This window comes from Ailuropoda melanoleuca, chromosome 11 (assembly GCF_002007445.2).
Source record: "Ailuropoda melanoleuca isolate Jingjing chromosome 11, ASM200744v2, whole genome shotgun sequence".
NCBI lineage: Eukaryota > Metazoa > Chordata > Mammalia > Carnivora > Ursidae > Ailuropoda > Ailuropoda melanoleuca.
Genome location: NC_048228.1, coordinates 71645569 through 71661181, shown reverse-complemented (window position 1 = coordinate 71661181; position 15613 = coordinate 71645569). Strand labels below are relative to the sequence as shown.

Genomic DNA, 15613 nt, shown 5'->3' with positions numbered 1-15613 from the left:
AAGGGTTCATTTGTGCCCTATCACAAGAAGTCTGGAGGTGGGCAATGCAGAGTTCGAGCCGTGGCTCCCTAACCCTAGGAAGGACCCGGGCTTTTCTTTGTGCTCCCGAGATAGGATTGCCAGACTTAACAACAACAACAAAAATGCAAGGCAAGCAGTTAAATTTGAATTTCAGACAAATGACAAATAAATTTAGTATAAGTATGTCACATGAAATATTTGGAAATACTCACTGGAATAGTCTGACGTCATTTTTTATGTTTGCTGACAGCTTAAGCCCCCTTACTCCCCTTTCCTACCCCCCCACCCCACACTTGAACAAGCTGATAAGACAGGCCGACTGCTCCCTCCCTTGGTACCAGCTACAAGTTCAAACCACCCACCACCAAGCCCTTCAGCTCAGCCCCACCCCCACCCCCCTGAAACTCCAAAGGATTTGCCCCATCCTGCTCTCTCAAGCTAGTTTTGGATCTGCTAGGATGTCCCAGCAACCCTCATTATGTGAGTGGTAAACCTATCATACCTTCTCGGTATGTATATGGTGTCAACAGTTTTCACATCTGAACGGAATTGGGGGATGGGAGGGATCCAGGCATTTCTGGGGCTGACCATAACAGGAGACGTAACTGCAACACGTAGACTAAAAAATTGTTTTGTTGTTTATCTGAGATTTAAATTTAACTGGACATCCCATATTTTATCGGGCAACCCTAGCTGCGAGCCGTCATCTTCATGCCTGTTTCCTCAGAGTCACAGACAGGCTCTTTACCTTCGGGTCTCAAAGCCATGCTCCAACAGGAAGAGGCAAAAAAAAAAAAAAAAAAAAAAAAAGCTTTCTTTCTGGTGAGTCTTGGCTTTTTGTTTGGGAAGAGAACTTCTCCTCACGTCTTCTGGCTGCATTTCATTATGTGAAACTTTCTGGCGTAGGTATACTCGCTGCGAGAGAGCCTTGAAAGCTGAGTGCTTTAACGTTTATAACAGGAAGAATAAAGGGTCGAGGCTGACTTGGAAGATAACCCACAGCACTACTAGGAAGTTGCCTGTTGCCCTATGTAATGGGTTTATTTTCAAAATATCTTTATTTATCCATAAGTCGATTTCCCTCTCTCTGAACCCTGTTAGCCTGTAGGGTATGGGGGCACAAATGTCAACTGGGAAGAAGGATATGATCCAAGGACCTGCAGCTTTGACAATCAGCTAGGAGCTTTTGAAAGGGCAGAATCCGAGGTCCCCCCTGGACCTACTGAATCAGAACCTGCATTTCAACAGTCTCCAAGTGATTGTATAGAACTGAAGTTTTAAAAGAACAGAGAGAGGAAAACCCTGAAAAAGTGAAGAAGAACATTTCCTGAGTAATTCTCCGTCTCCGTGAGATATGGGTGGGGCCCAGAAACTTCCATAGGTGCTCAAGATGGGACTCGGGAAGCAGCTGAAGAACCAAAAATGCTGTCATTGCACCTGCCATTCAAGAAGCGAGATAACCGACAGCCTCTGCTACCGCACCAGCCATCGGGCCAAGGGGCATTTGGGGGAGGCTGAGGGGGACCCACGGTGCCAGCAAGGGGCTGGGGTGAGGTTGAGTCAGCCAGGAAGGGCTTTGGGGCCCTGACCAAGTCAGGAGAGACCAACCCACCCAGCCACCAACCTGGTCTGCAAATGCCAGCAGGGCGAGCAGCAAGCAGGCTGATAAGAAACATTGTTGAGACCAGAGGCGCCAGGGGACCCTGCTCCAATCCAAACAGGCTTCTCATTCGTGTCCACACGCCAAGGTCACCTTCTGGGGACCGAGAGCCTCAGTCTGCGTCAGAAGGGCTGGACTGGTGACTGGCGGTCAGTGTCCATTCCAATTGATCTGTGCCTGTGCCAAATCAGTTGTGAAATATTTTGCATATCGCCCCTGGATAAAGCCACCCCTCTCCCTTCTCTACCCAGATATGACCTTGGCAAAACCAGAGGGAGGGAAAGGCAAAATCTGAGGGACTACCCTATTCACTTACGAAGAATATTTTCATGTGTGTACCGGGCTGAAGCTACGAGATCGAAATTGAATTTTCCCTCCATTCCCCAGCACGTGGGGGAACAGGAGGAAAACAGGAGAGGTACGGACAAAATAAAGTAGCTACCGGTTGCCTGCATCTGGCAGTAGGGTGAGGAAATTTCCAGCCCCCTGTGGACATAAGGATAATCGACTTCCTCTATTAAATATTTAGCTATCTATATGGGTTTGTATTTTTCTGTAGATTTATTCAGATGTCTTTTTTTCTAATAATCTGATGCCAGTCCCTAACATAATGTATTTTTCTCTACGTAAGGAGGGAGAGGGAGATACAGAAAATGATGTGCAAGTCAAATTCTTCTGGAAAAGAATAAAACAAGAGCTGGTGACTACCTGAGGTGATACGCGCTACCAGAAGGGAAAACAAGCCACCAGCTGTGTGGAAATGTTCCCGGAAACCCAAGTTTGCTGCCCGCTGTAGGAAAGGGCAGTACTCAAGAGACAAGTTTTGATTAGAAAGGAATTTGAGCTTTATTCAGGAGGCGGGCCACCTGGGGAGGAGGCCAAGTCTTATCCAAAAGCCAACTCGGAGGTTTATGCCTGGCCCAGAGAATTCTAAAGGGATTTAATCAGTTAAGGGAGAAAGGTGGTCCATGACATCTCTTGATCCCATGCTGACTTGATGACGCCAGCTCCAGAGCTGTCCCGGTGCTCGGAGGTTGAAGTCTGGGTCCTTGGTACCTAGGGGTTGTGCAAGAGTGCTCTGTTCTTTCTGCAAAGGAAGGTGAGGTCTACAGATAGGCGCAAGGAGGCCAGGAAAGTCATTGTGTGACCTGAAAAAAGAAAAACATTTTGCTGGAAGATTGCTGGGCTAACCAGAAAGCCGAGGAGGCTTAAACAGACTTGCTGGCCTCTGTGGCCTGGAAAATGTTCTGGTCCTTTATTCCCCAAGGCCAGTGGTCTATAGATCTCAAAGAAAGTAGATTAGTTCTGTTACAGATCAAGGGCCTTAAGTCATCATGCAAGGAGCGTGCTAACTTGAAGCAAGTAAACCCGTAAGACCAGCTATGGCGCTGTTACAGAAAAGCAATAGATTAGCCCAGAATCCCAAGAGGAGAGCTGCTTATCAGACGAACCTCCATCTCTGGAGATGAAGCTTCTGGATAATCAAGCTACTCTTTTTCATTGGGTCATTCCACAAATATTTATTTAGCTTAACTCTGTGCCGGACCCTATATCTGGCAGTGAACAAAACAGATGAAAATACCTGACTTCACACCTGTTACAGTTGCAGGGGGAGAGGGACAGACAAAAGACTGATTAAATAAGTAGAAATACATGATTTGTTATATAGTATTAAGAGCAATAGAGAATAATTCAGAAAAGGGAGACAGGGAATGTCCATGCTGGGGTTACAATTTTAAATAGGATGATTAGAAAAAGCCTTAAAGAGAGAATAGCATTGGAGCAAGAACCCAGAGGACATAAGGAGGCAAGTCAGGGAGCTATCCAGGAGAAGCAGGAACAGGAACAGCAGGTGCAAAGGCCCTGAGATGAGCCCTGGGCTGTGCAAGGGGCCGCTGTGCAAGGGGCCGCACTCGAGAAGGGGAGAGGAGCAGGAGATGAGGTCGGTGAGTGACGGAAGGAAGCAACGTGTTGCTCCAATCCAAGCAGCTTCTTCACCTACACTTTCAGCCCTCCCAGAAGGCTGAGTGTAGCGGAAGTCACCAAATCTGCCACCACTTGCCCTGAAGGAAAGCATCCGCATGGGCTTTTCAGCTCTTTCTTAAGATCATCATATGTATGGCTAAAGCTCTCTTTAATTGTGAGAAAACTTACTCCAGATCATTTCAAAATGTTGAAGTGCTGGAGAAGACCGAACCCAGCCAACTGGCACTTAATACAGACAAATCCCCAATTTACTAATCATGTTTGAACTAATCTACATTAAAGAAACATGGATCATAGCTGAACAGCTCCAAGTGGTTCCTAGTAAAGATAGCAGACCACGTGTTAAATGGCCAGAAAGCAAGAGTAGAGCAGTGGGTATTCGTTGATTATCATTCCAGCATCTGTTACTCTCCCTGCCCCACCCTCCAGAGCTCACAATTTCTATTTCCAAGTGGTGGCCGGTAAATGGAGTCCATCCCTGGCTCCTGTGGGAACATGTGACCAAGGCTAAGCCAGTCGAAGCATTCCATGCCTCGAGCTGCGGAGGTGTGTTCAAGGAGGCGTGTGGCTCTGACCCAGTGAGAGAGAATATCAGGACTCTGGTACAAATGCGGGGACGAAGACGTTTTCTCGCTTCAGATGATATAAGGTGTCAAGGTGAGGTACGTGTCTATAGCAGCCACTTTTCATCTGGGGGTGGAGAGGGGAGGGAGGAGAGGCGGTCTAAGCACCAAGACAGGGAGCTAGAACTATGATAACATGGTGAATTTCTGCACCCCTGGACTTAACAGTCATAGGGTCCAACAGCAACTGATTCAACCTTAGGACTATGGACTTGGGGCTGGGTAAGTCTTTGTGAGGGAAGGTGCTGTGCACTGGACGGCGTTTAACATCACTGGTCTCTAGACACTAGCACCTGTAGCACCTCCCTACCGGCAGTGATGGTCAAAAATGCCTGTCTTTGGGGGATTGTGCTTTTTCCCCCTTCTTGTTTTGGAAGTAGAATGGAGCCCTCCTGACCTCCAGAGAGATTTGATTCATTCACTTCTCTCCCTCCTAGCGAGACGTGGGAGCTCTGGAGGAGAACAGAGCCGGAAATGCTCATCTGGCGTTGGACCCCACGCAGCTTGGAGGAGCTGGTTGCTATCCAGCCCCCCTTTCTGCGGCCAAACATGGGAGCAGTTGAGACTCCACTCCTCACACCCCCATACAAACCAGAACTGAGGAGCAGTCCTGGCAATGCCTGGGGAGGAGGACAGAGATGTTTCTGAGGATGGAAAGTGCCTGGATGGATTTGAACACTGGGGAATGAGCCCACAGCACTGGCCAAACTAAATCCCCAAGAGGCTTCTGTTAAAGCAATGACAAGCAGCTTGTCAGTGGTGTGTGGTCCAGATTCAGAAACTCTGTTCAAAACAGGGGCTCTTCACAACCCGGGGCGCCCGGGTGGCGCAGTCATTGAGCACCTGTCTTCGGCTTAGGGCGTGATCCCGGCATTCCAGAAAGGAGTCCCTCATTGGGCTCCTCCGCTGGGAGCCTGCTTCTTCCTCTCGCACTCCCCTGCTTGTGTTCCCTCTCTCGCTGGTTGGCTCTCTGCCACATAAATAAATATATAAAATCTTTAAAGAAGAAGCCCACATCCCTAAGATCCCTATAAAATAAGGGTGCACGGCCTGAGTTCCAGTAAATAATTTGGGCTCTGGACAACCCCACAACCTCTCCTCATCAGAATGACAAGAAGGAGAAGCCCCCCCCCCAGCAAGGAAAAGACGGTGAATCTGTGGCCTCTGCCACAGAAATAATGGATATGGATGTAACCAAATTATCAGAAATGGAATTCAGAGTAACAGTGGTCAAAATGATGAGTAGACTTGAAAAAAGTAAATGAAAATGTTACAGAGAATATAGAATCCCTAAGGACGGAAATGAGAGCGAATCTGACAGAAATTAAAAATTCTATGAGCCAAATGCAGGCAAAACTAGAGGCTCTGACGGCCAGGGTCACCGAAGCAGAGGAGCGTATTAGCGAATTGGAGGATGGGTTAGTAGAGGAAAAAAGGAAAATAGAAGCTGGACTTAGAAAAATCCACGCCCACAAATGTAGGTTACGGGAGATTACTGACTCAATGAAACGATCCAATGTCAGAATCATCGGCATCCCCAAGGGGGTGGAGAAAAACAGAGGTCTAGAAGAGATATTTGAACAAATTGTAGCTGAAAACTTCCCTAATCTAGCAAGGGAAACAAACATTCATGTCCAAGAGGCAGAGAGGACCCCTCCCAAGCTCAACCACCACAAACCTATGCCACATCACATCACGTCATAGTGCAATTCGCAAATATTAGATCCAAGGATACAGTATTGAAAGCGGCCAGGGCAAAGAAATTTCTCACGTACCAAGGCAAAGGTATCAGAATTACGTCAGACCTGTCTACAGAGACCTGGAATGAGAGAAAGGCTTGGGGGGGCATTTTTAAAGCTCTTTCAGAGAAAAACATGCAGCCAAGGATCCTTTATCCAGCAAAGCTGTCATTCAGAATTGATGGAGAAATAAAGACGTTCCAAAATCGCCAATCATTAACCAATTTCGTAACCACGAAACCAGCCCTACAGGAGATATTAAGGGGGGCTCTATAAAGGTAAAAAGGCCCCAAGAGTGATACAGAGCAGCAAGTCACAACCGATACAAAGACTTTAAAGAGAAATGGCATCATTAAAATCATATCTGTCAATAATCTCTATCAATCTAAATGGCTTAAACTCTCCCATAAAACGCCACAGGGTTGCAGATTGGATAAAAAGACATGACCCATCCATTTGCTGTCTACAAGAGACTCATTTTGAACCCAAAGATGCATTCAGACTTAGAGTAAGGGGATGGAGTACCATCTTCCACGCAAATGGACCTCAAAAGAAAGCTGGAGTAGCAATTCTCATATCAGATAGACTGGATTTTAAACTAGAGGCCATAGAGAGAGATACAGAAGGGCACTATATTATTCTTAAAGGAAGTATTCAACAAGTGGATATGACAATTATTAATATATATGCCCCCAACAGGGGAGCAGCAAGATACACAAGCCAACTCTTAACCAAAATAAAGAGACATATAGATAAGAACACAGTAATAGTAGGGGACCTCAACACCCCACTATCAGAAATAGACAGAACACCCTGGCAAAAACTAAGCAAAGAATCAAAGGCTTTGAATGCCATACTCGACGAGTTGGACCTCATAGATATATATAGAACACTACACCCCAGAACCAAAGAATACTCATTCTATTCAAATGCCCATGGAACATTCTCAAGAATAGATCATGCTCTGGGACACAAAACAGGTCTCAGCCAATACCAAAAGATTGAAATTATCCCCTGCATATTCTCAGACCACAACGCTCTGAAATTGGAACTCAACCACAAGGAAAAACCTGGAAGAAACTCAAACACTTGGAGGCTAAGAACCATCCTGCTCAAGAATGACTCGATAAACCAGGAAATCAAAAAACAAATTAAACAATTTATGGAGACCAACGAGAATGAATACACAACGGTCCAAAACCTATGGGATACTGCAAAGGCAGTCCTAAGGGGGAAATACATAGCCATCCAAGCCTCACTCAAAAGAATAGAAAAATCTAAAATGCAGTTTCTATATTCTCACCTCAAGAAACTGGAACAGCAACAGAGGGACAGGCCTAACCCACTGACAAGGAAGGAGTTGACCAAGATTAGAGCAGAAATCAATGAATTAGAAACCAGAAGCACAGTAGAGCAGATCAACAGGACTAGAAGCTGGTTCTTTGAGAGAATCCATAAAATTGATAGACCACTGGCAAAACTTGTCCAAAAACAAAGAGAAAGGACTGAGATTATTAAAATTATGACTGAAAAGGGAGAGGTCACGACCAGCACCATTGAAATTGCAAGGATTATTAGAAACTTTTATCAACAGCTATATGCCAAAAAACTAAACAATCTGGAAGAGATGGAGGCCTTCCTGGAAACCTATAAACTACCAAGACTGAAACAGGAAGAAATAGATTTCTTAAATAGGCCAATTAACTATGAAGAAATTGAGTCAGTGATAAACAACCTTCCAAATAATAAAACTCCAGGCCCAGACGGTTTTCCTGGGGAATTCTACCAAACATTCAAAGAAGAAATAATACCTATTCTCCTAAAGCTATTTCAAAAAATAGAAACAGAAGGAAAGCTACCAAACTCATTCTATGAGGCTAATATTACCTTGATCCCCAAACCAGGCAAAGACCCCCTCAAAAAGGAGAATTACAGACCGATTTCTCTAATGAATATGGATGCCAAAATCCTCAACAAGATCCTTGCTAATAGAATCCAACAGTACATTAAAAGGATTATCCATCATGACCAAGTGGGATTCATACCTGGGATGCAAGCATGGTTCAACACTCGCAAATCAATCAATGTGATACATCATATCAACAAGAAAAGACTCAAGAACCATATGATCCTCTCAATTGATGCAGAAAAAGCATTTGACAAAATACAGCATCCTTTCCTGATTAAAACCCTTCAGAGTGTAGGAATAGAGGGTACATTTCTCAATCTCATAAAAGCCATCTATGAAAAGCCTACTGCAAGCATTATTCTCAATGGGGAAAAGCTGGAAGCCTTTCCCTTAAGATCAGGAACACGACAAGGATGCCCACTCTCGCCACTATTATTCAACATAGTACTAGAAGTCCTTGCAACAGCAATCAGAAGACAAAAAGGGATCAAAGGTATCCAAATCGGCAAAGAAGAAGTCAAACTGTCTCTCTTTGCAGATGACATGATACTCTATATGGAAAACCCAAAGGAATCCACTCCCAAACTATTAGAAGTTATAGAACAATTCAGTAAGGTGGCAGGATACAAAATCAATGCCCAGAAATCAGTTGCATTTCTATACACGAATAACGAGACTGAAGAAAGAGAAATTAGGGAATCCATCCCATTTACAATAACACCAAAAACCATACGTTACCTTGGAATTAACTTAACCAGAGACGTAAAGGACCTATATCCTAGAAACTATAGATCACTTTTGAAAGATATTGAGGAAGACATAAAAAGATGGAAAAATATTCCATGCTCATGGATTGGAAGAATTAACATAGTTAAAATGTCCATACTACCCAGAGCAATCTACACTTTCAATGCTATCCCGATCAAAATACCGAGGACATTTTTCAAAGAACTGGAACAAATAGTCCTTAAATTTGTATGGAACCAGAAAAGGCCCCGAATCTCCAAGGAACTGTTGAAAAGGAAAAACAAAGCTGGGGGCATCACAATGCCGGATTTCGAGCTGTACTACAAAGCTGTGATCACAAAGACAGCATGGTACTGGCACAAAAACAGACACATCGACCAATGGAACAGAATAGAGAACCCAGAAATGGACCCTCGGCTCTTTGGGCAACTAATCTTTGATAAAGCAGGAAAAAACATCCGGTGGAAAAAAGACAGTCTCTTCAATAAATGGTGCTGGGAAAATTGGACAGCTACATGCAAAAGAATGAAACTTGACCACTCTCTCACACCATACACAAAAATAAACTCCAAATGGATGAAAGACCTCAATGTGAGACAGGAATCCATCAAAATTCTAGAGGAGAACATAGGCAACAACTTCTATGACATCGGCCAGAGCAACCTTTTTCACGACACATCGCCAAAGGCAAGAGAAATAAAAGATAAAATGAACTTATGGGACTTTATCAGGATAAAGAGCTTCTGCACAGCCAAGGAAACAGTCAAAAAAACTAAGAGACAGCCCACGGAATGGGAGAATATATTTGCAAAGGACACCACAGATAAAGGACTGGTATCCAAGATCTACAAAGAACTTCTCAAACTCAATACACGAGAAACAAATAAACAAATCATAAAATGGGCAGAAGATATGAACAGACACTTTTCCAATGAAGACATACAAATGGCTAACAGACACATGAAAAAATGTTCAAAATCATTAGCCATCAGGGAAATTCAAATCAAAACCACACTGAGATACCACCTTACGCCAGTTAGAATGGCAAAGATAGACAAGGCAAGAAACAACAATTGTTGGAGAGGATGTGGAGAAAGGGGATCCCTCCTACATTGTTGGTGGGAATGCAAGTTGGTACAGCCACTCTGGAAAACAGTGTGGAGGTCCCTTAAAAAGTTAAAAATTGAACTACCCTATGACCCAGCCATTGCACTACTGGGTGTTTACCCCAAAGATACAGACGTAGTAAAGAGAAGGGCCATATGCACCCCAATGTTCATAGCTGCATTGTCCACAATAGCCAAATCATGGAAGGAGCCGAGATGCCCTTCAACAGATGACTGGATTAAGAAGCTGTGGTCCATATATACAATGGAATATTACTCAGCTATCAGAAAGAACGAATTCTCAACATTTGCTGCAACATGGACGGCACTGGAGGAGATAATGCTAAGTGAAATAAGTCAAGCAGAGAAAGACAATTATCATATGATTTCTCTCATCTATGGGAACATAAGAACTAGGATGATCGGTAGGGGAAGAAAGGGATAAAGAAAGGGGGAGTAATCAGAAGGGGGAATGAAACTTGAGAGACTATGGACTATGAGAAACAAACTGGGGGCCTCAGGGGAGGGGGGTGGGGGATTGGGATAGACCAGTGATGGGTAGTAAGGAGGGCACGTATTGCATGGTGCACTGGGTGTTATACGCAACTAATGAAGCATCAAACTTTACATCGGAAACTGGGGATGTACTGTATGGTGACTAACATAACATAATAAAAAAATCATTTAAAAAAAAACAGGGACTCTTAATTTTTTATGCTATGGATCACTTTGGAAATCTGGTGAAGCCTTTATACTCCTTGGAATAAGATCTTTTAAGGGCATTAAATAAAAATCCATGAAACTAATCAGGTAACCCATTGTATTGGAATAGCTATCAAAATATTTTAAAAAGATATGTGTGCCTTAATAATATGTCTTTTTTGGTAATTTAGATGAAAAGATCTAGGGGCAGTTCTAAAAGCTTCATGTCTTTGAAGTAGTGATGAATGTAAATTCTCTCCTAAGAAAGCTGAAACAACTGTCATATGATATGAAAATAAGTTTTCCACATTGTAAGAAAGTCACAGAAACTGCTAATATAAAGTACTGAATTTTGTTGTCGTTTTGTTTTGCCTACATTTGGAATTAGTGGAAGTGCTAAATTTTAGCTAGAGGTCCATAAAAATAAAGATGTGATTTTTTTTTCATTCAAGTTTATGGATCTCTTTAATCCCAGGTCAAGAAGCTTTTGTAACTAGATCAGTGGTTCCCAACCAAGGGCTATTCTGTCCCCCAGGGGACTTCTGACAATGTTCCTTAGACATTTTTTGTTGTCCTCACTAAGGGGGTGGAGGTGTGCTGCCAGCTTAGTGAGTAGAGGCCTGAGGATGCCGCTGAACACCTGACAAGTCACGGCAGATCTTTCCACAATAAAGAATTATCCAGCCCGAAATGTAAGTAGCACTAAGATTGAGAAACCCTGACATCAAGGAAGAACCCTTGTTCTGGAAAAACTAGAATGAGGATAAAAAAGACTTTCTAAGGGCAGCTGGGAAGACTGCCCCTTGCCCAAACCACATACCTGGTCCTTAGGTAGCATGGAAAGCCTATCACCCCCCACCTTTACCCTAAGCGCTGCTGTGTTTAGAAGCTAAGAGGCAGGATTGTGATTCTAAAGGCATGTGCTTCTTAGGACACCCAGACTTCCTGCGTTTAGAGAGTTAGGTCCAGTGAGGGCAATTATGCCGGATATAACCAAAGGAGAGGAGGAAGAGGTCAGAGCTTAGAGATGAAGTAACGAAATGGGCTGATCTGGGGCTGAGAGGCTGGCTTCCTTGAGACTGGCAGCTGACGTGATGGGTGGTGACAAAGAGCCCCTCCTTGAACAAACTTTAGTCCAGCCCCTCTGAGCCCTCTTCTTGACTAGACCTCATCTTTGGGCCCATCCTTGGCCTGTCTTCTAAGAATCCTGTCAAGCCAGTTAGGCAAGAATACTCCTGAATCCCCCTACCCCTGATATCTCCTTTTAGTAACTGTCCATCTACTGACCTCCTCACCCTGGCTATGCATCCCAGCTGTCTTTGCTGTACCTGGAGCTGAAATGTGTCTCTCTCCCTTATTGCAATAGTCTTGAATAAAGTCTTCCTTACTGTTTTAACAAATGTGAAAACATTCATTCTCTAACAGTCAAGGCCCAAGCTCTGCAGCTCTGAGAATGAGGAAGCGGCCAGCAGGCGGATCTACAGGGAGGCTGAGCACTAATGGGAGCAGGGGTGAGGTTCTCTGTGGCGGAGCCCATGTCAGCAATTCCCACATGTGAGGGGAATTGGTATGCCTGACAGAAGCAGAAGACCAGGGACAGCTGCAACCTGAAAGAGAAGGAGCCACTGAACACATAGGGGACAGGACAGCCCTCCTTTCACGCCCACCCCTCATCACTATTCTCTGTGTAGGACGTAAGCCTCCAGGATTCCTACACCGCCTCGGGGAGTCAGGCACAGCGTCTCTCCCAAAAGGCATTTCTCACCAACCACAGCAAGGGAGAGACCCAAAACCAGGTTTAATTTGATTCAGAAATATAATATTATACTTCTTACACGGAGTGTTGGGCAGCGTATTTACCGTGGCTATGCGTGAATGTGTATCTGCGTAGACGCAGTTCTCTGATTAACGTCCAAGTCTTCTCCGCAATGGAACTGGAGAAGTTCTTCTCCGGGTGTGGCTCAGGGCCATGGCTCCACTCTGGTCTATACTTTCCTTGTCTCTTTGTATCACTGGCTGATGCTCTTCCGTTACACATTCTCTTCTGCCTCCCACACCATTTATGTGGGATTTTCCCACCAGTGCAGCCATCACCCAGTAAAAACTCCTTGATTCTCCCATTTATCCAGGTTGCTGTGAAGTGATGTCGTAGCCCAGAGGTTAGGGGAGGTTCTTGCTATCCTGAAAGTCAAGTAAGATCTTCAGTGTAGCAGCTGCAAAACTGTACATAACCAAAGCTTTTCCCAAGATTTAGACAAATTCCGTGGGGGCTTATATGCTTCGAGTTTCTTCTACCCCCCCCCCCGTTTCTTCTTCTTCCCAGGTGCTGTCCTGCACCACGTAGAACCAGGTGTGAAATACTATGCTCTTCCCACACACACAATAAAATCCACTCAAACACAGCATTCACGGGCCTAACTGACTTTAAGGAATCACTGGGGTTACAGGGGCGGGACAACACAGGATAACAGACATTCCTGCTCCCCCAAGTCTCTCACTGCCATCAGGCAGTGTCCTCCCTCCAGATTTTTTATCTACTTCTGTCCTCTCTCACCCGTCTCCAGTTCCAGTTTCTCTCTAGGTCAAGCCATGCTTCTGTCTCTGATACCTACCCCCAAACTTGTTTAGTCAAACTTACCAAATTTCTCATCAAATCATGAGCTTTCATTTAATAAGACCCCCCTCCCTGGAAAGAAATTAGAGAGACAAATAGCCATGTTGTGTGTGTGTGTGTGTGTGTGTGTGTGTGTTCATCCCACTCATGATGAGAAACTCAGGTCTTTCATAGTATCTCCAGATCCAAGTTCTTGCTTCTATCAAATTCCCCTTCTCTGCATAACATCTTTAATATTTATCCTTTTGTATCACCCCTAATCACTTCAATCCTCTCAAATACGACTTGTTTTTGGTTGTGCATGGAGCACACTGCTGTGTGGGTAACAAAGAGTGCGGAACACAGATTATATCGCAACACAGCTCAACCAACCACTTAAAAGTAAGTATGTGAAATTCTTGCCCATAAAAATCCTTTGGCCATTGTCTTGAGCAAGACGATTCCAAATACCATTGAGGAGGTGAAGCAACTGGAATGTTCACACACTGCTGCTGGTTGTTTCCTTGGTAATGTCCACTTAGAACAGTGCCTGGCACTATTTACAAAAGCTGAACACGCACATACTTTTTGGCCCCGCAGCTCCACTCCTAATCAGATCCATAACAGATACATTCATATTTCACCACTGAACATGTAGACATGTTCAGCACAGCACCGACCCTAATAGCTAAAAATGGAAACAACCCAAATGTCCATCAAGCGTACAGATAAATTATCTGTGGTGTAATTTTACGAGGGAAGACTATACAGACATAGAATTGATGAACTACAATTACACCCAACATGGATGGATTAAACAAACATATTGAGTGAAAAAAGCCAGGCACAAAGAGGACATACCATTGGGTTCCACTTATATAAAGTTCAAAACAGCCCCCACGAATCCATGGTGTCGGAAATCAGGATATTCATTACCATTGGATTAATGACTTGAATGGGAAATGAGAATGGATTCTGAGATTCTGGAATGTACCATTTCTGGATCTGAGCGCTAGTTACACAGATCTACTCTCCAGCTGGGTGAGGAGGGACCCAAGCCTCTAACGCACATGGACAGTTGGGAGGCCTTCTTGAAACTGAAGGGCTGTGCATGCTCTTTCCTGTCCTGAATCTCTCTAAAGAGCTGAGCAAACATAGTGCTGGATCAAAGGCTATTGTGTCATGTGAGTTTGATTGCCAAACATGTTGCCAATGCAATAGTGGGACAATGCATTGTACTTCAATAAAAAGTTTACTAAAGAAAAAAAAATCCTTCGACTATTCTTGCCAAGTGGGTATTTACACTGAACATATTCTATGCTTGGCCTCCCAATTCCTTCTGTTTTTCTGGGCTTCCCCTTTCTCCTTTGACCCCCAGTCTTCTCTTTTTTTATGGTTCTCATTCACAGCCAACCCCTAAACTTCTGTTCATTTCTTATGCAGAGCTGTTTATGGCACTATCTCACCCCAAACTATGAAAGCTATCCACAGAGAACTACCCATAACTAATACTGAGATTGGTTGCAACCCCTAGCTCCCTTTCAGGAGACATTGTGTGACTACTTCTTGAAGGAAATTTTTTCTTTTCTTTTCTTTTTTTAAGAAATTTTTTCTTTTGCTAGACAAAGAATGCCGAATCTCTGTCTAAAGACTTTCCAAATTCACACATCATCTGGAGCCTCAGTTACATATATGATAGCTCCAGTTACTCCTGTTTCTTGATATCTCAAACTTTCCGGAAGTATTAAATCAAAAGGAAGAGAGCCTCCCTACACCCCCAATGTATGCCCCTAGATGAACCAGCGGCTGCCATCTGACCTCCAGCAATGTCTTATCTCTGGACTCACTCTTGATCTGCACCTGGTCTCCCTGCATTGCACTGATGGCAAATGCTCTGTAGTCGACTCTAACTTTTCAGTGTTTGGGTTTGCTGTTTGTCATAACATTAACCTTCCCCTTGGCATTGGCTTTTGCTGTTGGATAGTCTCATACCCTCTTGCACTAAACTTTGGCATAGCTCACTTGAACTAGGGTCTCAGTAGTAGGAGCCCTATCTCATCTCCCATAGTCATGAGGAAAAGGGGTATGATAGTTTCAGAAACAGCACAGGGTCTCATACAAATATTTCTGAGACCATCACTTGAATTATCAGAGTTAACCATCCTCTTGCCTGATGCTCATTATTTCAGCGTGCATTGACCAAGTACCACGGATATTCAGATGTATCATTTTTGCAGTGGGGAAATAGGACTTAAAAGTCACAACCACTACCAGCCAGCAACTTTGATTCTAATGATTATCATAATGCAGAACTATGAGGCAGGGCGGGACGGCCTACAAAGGCTAGGCTCCCATTGTGAAACTTTACAGTGATAACATTGGTGCTTTCTGCCACACCCTTCTTCCTATGGTAATTCTGAAGCACTCACATGATAAAGATAAATTTCCAATCATTTCTACAAACAGTGCGTGAGAAATTAAGATTTAATTATGACTCCTGGATACTTTATCTTGAATTCAAAACCCT

The 15613-nt window shown here is 44.0% G+C and overlaps 1 protein-coding gene across 3 annotated transcripts in view; it reads right to left on the bottom strand.

The window, feature by feature from the left end:
- Positions 1–2514: 2514 nt before the first annotated feature.
- Positions 2515–15613, bottom strand: part of TXK (TXK tyrosine kinase) — a 70949-nt gene continuing 57850 nt past the window's right edge. Inside the window, exons 16-17 of one of the 3 annotated variants that reach the window (XR_004628881.1) lie at positions 12354–12674; positions 2515–2829 (exon numbers count right to left, since the gene is read on the bottom strand). The gene's annotated coding sequence lies outside the window, so the exon portion shown is untranslated. Of the gene's footprint in view, positions 2830–2867; positions 4358–12272; positions 12675–15613 lie in introns of those variants that run through there. The other 2 variants (XR_004628883.1, XR_004628882.1) reach the window with 2 other exon arrangements.